The sequence below is a fragment of the Mytilus californianus genome, unplaced genomic scaffold (genome assembly GCF_021869535.1).
Source record: "Mytilus californianus isolate M0D057914Y unplaced genomic scaffold, xbMytCali1.0.p SCAF_68, whole genome shotgun sequence".
NCBI lineage: Eukaryota > Metazoa > Mollusca > Bivalvia > Mytilida > Mytilidae > Mytilus > Mytilus californianus.
The window spans coordinates 187,017-194,612 of NW_026262721.1; the positions used below are offsets into that span (position 1 = coordinate 187,017).

Sequence of the window (7,596 nt, forward strand, 5' to 3'; positions counted from 1 at the left end):
GATATCGCTTAAATATCTGAAAATAATATCAAAGAATTATGATTTGTTTTTTTAGTTTTTGAGGTTTAGTATTCGGTTTCATTTGATTTCAAAAAATGTTTTCATTTAGGGGACAACAATTAGAACCATCTAGAAAACAAATTGTGTGTTCAAATATCCATCCACGAAAATCGAAGATCATGTCTATAAAAAGTAAGACTGATGATATCGGCTTTGGTGTGGCTGTTGTTGGGAATTAGCGTTGTTTATCACAAAATAAGATGTTTCGCTGCCTGAATCCGAAAATGTTTGCATACAATTAATTTTTTTTATATTAAAACAAGATGGATCAACATGGAAGGCAATATCTGTAGCAAAATTAAATGAAACATGTTTTATTTGAGTTGTTGAATTTAACAAACAAAACCAACAACATGAACAACACACGATTGTTTTTATTGATGAATAAACAGGATTTAGCAAAAAATACAAACAAAAAATACAATTGCTTTCATCTATTCATCAAAGGTTTAAGTTTTCGTTTTCCTCACTTGGAACATTAATGATTTCCTGTTGGTTAAGTCCACTCATATGAACGATATTATGACGAAGTTCCCAAGGATCAGTATAGCTGTCACGAGTCGCTTTGTTTGCATTTTGTGGTACTCGATTATTCCTTTTACTAATTCCAACTCTTTGTATCATTGAGTTTTTCTTAAAGCATTTTCTGAAATTGAAATCATTGTCATGAGTTGTACAAGACTACATGTGTGCTTTATGTTATCTACACTACCGTACCAAAAGTGAAGATAATTTAACGACGTCATATCAATTGCGGGTTGAAAGTGACAACTCCAAAAGCGGTTTTCTCTGTAAATAAGTTGGAGTTATCTCTCTTATTGCACAATTTGAACGTTTTGAGGTCCGTCACTGACCTGATACGTCACCGGAAGTTAGAAATCGTTTGCTTTGTTTACATTTTGTATAGTTTTGAGAATGGCCACAAAACGCAAGGAACTGTCATTGTCGGAGAAAATTGCCATTACAGCATTGCATAACGCTGGTGTGAAAGGACCTGATATTGCGCAGCAAATAGGACATCCACTTTCAACTATTTATGGGGTTTTTAAATCGTTTTAAAGGTCGAGGGGGTTTAAAAAACAAGGAGAGAACGGGTAGGCTAAATTTGCTAACACCGCGGAACACTCGCAAACTTTGCACCACTGCCAAATCTGATAGGAAACGTCCACTGCATGAAATAACTGCTGTTTTTAATGAATTGAGGGAAAAAAGTATTTTAGCGTACTGTTCAGCGAAATTTGTATGAAAAGGTGTACAAAAAGTGTGTTGTACAAAAATCCGTTAGAATTCGTGCTGCAAATGTCAAAAAAAGACTGGCATGGTGTAAATTGAACAGGCACAAATAAAGGCAATAGTAGCATACCGCTGTTCAATAGTCATAAATCGATTTAACTGAAACAAATCCGGGTCACCAACCAAAACTGGAGGAAACACATCAACTATAAGAGGAAACAAAACGGAACAACAGAAACACTAAACTGCTACAAAAACAAACGCCAACATACATAGAAACGGAATATGTGATAACAACTGCCATATTCCTGACTTGGTACAGGACATTTTAAGACAAAATGGTGGGTTGAACCTGGTTTAATGGCTAGCCACACCTCCCGCTTATATGGATATGTTAAAAATACCGCTAAAATGCCATATTACGTGACAGGAATACAGTACAAATAAATGCAAGAACATTCAGGACAGAGAAATACATAAATAAATAATATAATAGTACATTTCAACATATAAACGACAGAATAACAACGAACACCTAAAATTAATTTACGACAGAACACAAATACAGAACAATATTCGGGAATAGGTCACGTTCGGTACTTAGAAGACCAGACGACGTAGATGGTAAACCACAATATAAGATGTGGTAAAAATGTCGTTAGTTAGATTAGACTCAGACACAGACACATCTAGTATAGATCAACCAATTCGTGATGGTGTTCATAAAATTTACGAAGTGTCATCTTTCCTCCTCATAACTCTGTTCGAGCAGTTTCTGCGTGAGGAGCACAATCCTGTATATGAAGTCCGTATAGTGTGAACATGCACGAGCATAACGTATCAACTGAGATATGTAAACACCATACGATGGGGCAGAGGGTATGTTACTGCTGAGAAATGGGAAATTGACAATTGGGAAGTTGAAATCGTCCCGTTTGTCATAGAGTTTAGTGTGAAGTCGTCCATCTGTGTCAATATTGAGGAAAAGATCAAGGTATGAAGCAGTCCTTCTAGTATAAGTAGTATCCTTAATTTCAAGTTCACTGGGATATATGAGATGTAAGTACTGGCTGAAATATGGATAATTAAGGGATAGGACATCTTCAATATATCTGAAAGTAAAATTAAGGAATTTCGCAAGGTGCTTTTTCTTTTTGTCTTTTAGAAGGTTTTAAGTGAATTCTGCTTCATACGAGTACAAAAACAAATCGGCCAGTAGGGGTGCACAATTAGTACCCATTGGAATACCGACTGTCTGTTGAAATATCAAGACCAGCATTTTGATAATATCATCTTCAGTATATTTTCTGGTAGAATCAGTATGGTTCTTCACAAAATAAGAATTTTTGTAACCCAAAACAAGAAAGAATTCATTAGAAAACGTTATGATTAGATTCCAAGACGTTTGAGGCAAGTGATAATGGCAAAAGGAAACATCACAAAACATTAGGTGAGTTCAGATCATTTTATTAATTAAGTCTGTAGTTATGTAATGTTCGACATATGGTGAATCTTCATACTATCGGAATGGGTAGTGTGGCATACCAATGAAGAACAATTAATTGAAAATGAAATTCAATAAAGAAAATACCGCGGCAGCATAAACACAATAGATTCCCCAAAATAGATAACAATTCAAAAAAGATACACATTTTGTTTTAAAGATAAAGTAACAGTTGATTGATTGGTATTTCGATGATAACATGCATTTACGGATTTTTTCCAATGCAATAATGAATTGTAGTTTTTCGTTATGTTTGCGGTTCTTATAAAGGCAATCATACCATATCTCTTTATTTTTATAAATATTCATGACAAATATCCTACTGCCTTTCACATGGATCAGATGTTGACTGATATTGTGTACAGTAAATCATACAAATATACGTCATAACTTGAAATAGTTGAAGATGAAATTCACATTGTCTAAGTACTACACTAGCCCTTGTTTTTATAACATTTTCTCCATTAAATTAATTATCATAAAGAATATACAGTGTTTGGAATGTATATCATTTTTGACTTTATTGCTTGACATATTGTAAAGACATCTGTATATCGTTGATTATTGTTTAGTGACTTCTTGAGGTGTTGTTGTTGGGTTGCCAGTTGACATATACCTATACATCTTTAGTTATGTTGTGATTTGTCTTTTGGTCGTTTTTCGATTTTTTGGCCCTGACATTGTCAGTTCGTTTTCGACTTATGAATTTGACTATCCCTTTTGTATCTTCCGCCTCTCTTTTAATTAAATCATTTGAATAACAGACGAAAACATAATTGCTTCACATATAAAATAATGTAACAAATACCATAAACAATGGTACCATGATCTGAGAGCTAGTTCAAATTTCTAACATCTAATCTACTAATATAATATTCTGCCTTTTTACTTTGTTTAAAGATGGTTGGTTTTAAAGGTACCAAAAATCTCAAATGATCAATAAAATTGACATGATCTCTTGAAATCAGTTATGCACTTGGTAGCATGTTAGCAGACAGACTGTATTTTAAAACTCAATTCAATATCGTTTATATCATGTTTGATGGTTTTTGTTTATATTTTGTTTTTTTTCTGTAATTAAGTACTTTTGGTTCAAAGGTTTGGCTGCACTTGTAGAAATTTTATTACAAACCTATATACCAAATGTCATCTTCTGTTTTACGACGATATAATTTATGGAGCTCACCATTAAGATACGAGCCATATTAAGTTATTGTTTCTTTGAATACAATATTATTCGTAAAAGTAATCAACTTAAGATTGTAGTAGGATGTTTAAAGAGTGTTCTAGCATCAAATCTTTTGTTACACGTTATGGAGGTCGTTGTGCATTAACAACCCCCTTCACATTCATTATAGGTCTGTCCAAAGCCCTGAGCCCATAACTCAGTCACTGCTGTTTGTTGTTAGCTGCCATAATTGTGTTTCGTTTACTGTGATAGTATACAGCAAGTCGTTGGTTTACTCTTTTAATTTGTTTGTTTATTTTGCCCCCCCCCCTCCTTCCTGGCCCTTTTATAACTTACTTTAAATGGTAGGGGGTTTAATCATTGTAGAAGGCCGTACAGTGATCGGCTATTGTTCACATCTTTGTTCTTTGGTATTTAATGGATATTGTCTCATTGGCCAACACAACATCTCCTTATTTAATCTTAGTAAAACATGTTACCTTGAGATGATCCCAATGCAAATTAAAATACACAATCCAAAGAGAACAGCAGTCACCACAGCTATTTCTCCTATAACCAAACATAATGAATATGCAATTATTTATCTAAAGTGTAAATACAAGCAATACTATTGATGTGTTTTATGTAACTCTATATGTTTATATTAAACTGGAGTAAAATATTCCGGTTAATCCTGATGTTAGATTGGTTACCTACATTGTAAGCAGGGTGAATGAGCCCATATCTTTTGTGAAGGAAAACAAAGCTTAAATGGTAAATAGTGTAGAAATCAGGACACTCTAGTAAAAAATAATTGTTATTCAAGGTTCACTGGCGATATGGGCTCATATTCCTTGTCAGAGCTATATATCCACTACGTCTGGCGGATCAGGAGATATAAAACACGGACAGGGAATATGATCCCGAATAACACATGATATATTATCTTTTTTCTAATGAGTATGTTGCATATATGCTGCAAAAAAAGTTATTACGGTGAACTTGTATGTGTGCATGTACCTAGTCAAATGTTTATATATTACCATTAAAATAGAGAATTTCACAAACAATGTCTTTTTAATAATGTTAGAGACCACGCTATATTACAATAATTCGAAACTTTATATTAATATTGTAGAGCTAAGTATTAGCAAAAAAACTCCAATGCAAATTCAAAAAGTAGAAAAGACTTTTTATAGGAATTTGCCGAAGAAAATGGTGGTTAAAACCTAATTTGAAGCTAGCTATACTTCCACTTGTGTGACAGTTGTTTAAAGTTCCGTTATATTGACCAATGTGTGTAAGAAATCCAAAAGAACTTCAAGGAACAATATCATTATAGGAACCGGAACTTTGCATTTCACATTGACAAAATTTAAAACGGACACATAAAGCTCACATCTTTCGCCAAACCTTTAGTTTTTTCCTTCAATTTATGTACTTTCTTCCATCATTGATGAATTACCCGTTTTTTTCCCCCTTAACAGCAAATAAATCAAGCACAGATGTAACCTTTATGGTTTTATTGCCGTACCATTTTAAATTATTTATTAAAATTCAACACTAAAAATGTACTTTGTGCATTTATAAAGTCATGCTGATAAATTATGTATAACTTCACTTTCTTTTTCTTGTAAAACTGCTTTTAGGCGATTTGTCACGGTTAGCTACATGTAAATAGATATAGGAAGATGTGGTATGAGTGCCAATGAGACAACTCTCCATCCAAGTTACAATTTATAAAAGTAAACCATTATAGGTCAAGGTAAGGCCTTCAACACGGAGAATTGCTCACATCGAAGAGCAAGCTATAAAGGGCCCCAAAAAATTACTAGTGTAAAATCATTTAAACGGAAAAACCAACGGTCTAATCTATATAAAAACGAGAAACGAGGAACACGTATGAACTACATAAACAGACAACTACTGTAATCAGATTCCTGTCTTAGGACAGGTGCACACATTTGCAGCGGGATTAAACGTTTTAATGGTACCAAACCTTCTCCCTTTTCTGAAACAATAGTATAACATCACAACATAGAAAAACACACTATAAAATATCAATTGGAAGGCTTAACTCAATCAAAAAACGTAAATTAACACACAATGAACGAATACATTTGACCTGTGACACCTAATTGCAAATACACATTTAATAAAAAATTACAAGGGATAAATAATTAAAGTCAAAAGTAAATAAACAAGTTTAAACAAAGTTAAAGTATGATATCACTGTGAAATTTCAAACAATTTTTAGAAAATCATCACTTTTGAAGAAACCTGCGTCATATTATACACATGTAAATGAAAATAATTTTGTTGTTAAGTAAACTTCTTCTTCTGTGTGTATAAAATCTTCCGTTTAGGAATACCAAGAAATTTCTTAAATATCAATAAAACTAATCTTACACTTGGTACATATGGGGTGAATATCAACAATAAAAATATACAATTAGTGCTAGATAAAACTTTCTGTACAGGTCCAAGAACAGCATCTAAGAAAAAATGAAATAATTTTGATGTTCATAGTACGAAGAAGTGAAAATTTGTAGTAAATTAAATACCAAATAATCAAAGCTGATATATAGACAAGATCCATGTTAACATTAAATAACAAAAAAGCATTACAAATAGTATCAACAGGTCAAATAAAAAAGAAAGTACGATTTGAGAGAACTCGCAGTTACTGACAGCTAGTTAAAAGCCAAAACAATTAATAATACAAAATCATGCATCAGAGACTAAAATCAACTAAAATACATCCCAGGGATTTAGTATTTTAACGTCATGAACAGTCAAAGAAGACATGACATGTATCAGGTCCAGTTTTTTTAAGATGTCATACCAAATGTGTGATTCTTTTCACCAGGTTTTTGAACGTCAGAAATGTTTTTAGAAGTAAGATTACATGATGTATCTAGAATTGCATCTGTTGAGTCTGCAGGCGTTCTTCTTTGATCTACAAGATAAACAAAATGAAGGGCAAGTATTAACTTGGAATCGTTTTTTTTTTTTGTCAAGTTTTTAACAATTTGCTCAAATGCTGGAACCTGGAAGGAGAATATATGTATTAATGTGTTTTCCCTACTCAGCAATACTACTAGCATAAATAATGCGTTCTTATGAATATGTGTTAAATACGCAGTCACTCCCACTTGGAATAATGACGTGTCATCCGATGCTCTGTGTACTGATTGTATTGCTTGCACTTGATGATAGATAAAGCTTAAGCAATAACTCTGAATGGTCCATAGATGGCGAACTGCATAGCTACATTTCTGTCTCTATCAAACACAACCCTTTTCAAAACTGCAATCCTACTGTCCCGAACTTTATCTCGAATGACCTATGTAAAACAACAAAATTGATATGCATATTTGATGATTTTTTTAATTAATTTACTCGTCCTGAATATGTTAAACATTATCGGCCTTTCCACTATACTGTTAAGCAAAGAATTAGCAATTAATCAATCACAAATACAAGAAAAAGAAACGAAAAAACGAAATGTCAAAATTACCTCATCGTTTTCCCAATTAAATTACCATCGCTTTATTGTAATTTAAAAAGCAAGAACTAAATAGATGTAGCCTATTTTGTCATCCTGAAGGTGCAACAATTTCGTGTGTAG

The 7,596-nt window shown here is 32.9% G+C and overlaps 1 long non-coding RNA gene across 1 annotated transcript; it reads right to left on the reverse strand.

Moving 5' to 3' along the window:
• Positions 1 to 531: 531 nt before the first annotated feature.
• LOC127707385 (uncharacterized) lies at positions 532 to 6,918 on the reverse strand. Its single transcript, XR_007984837.1, has 3 exons — positions 6,811 to 6,918; positions 4,466 to 4,535; positions 532 to 706 (listed from the first exon to the last, which is right to left on the reverse strand). It is a non-coding gene; the product is annotated as an uncharacterized LOC127707385 (long non-coding RNA).
• Positions 6,919 to 7,596: the final 678 nt, after the last annotated feature.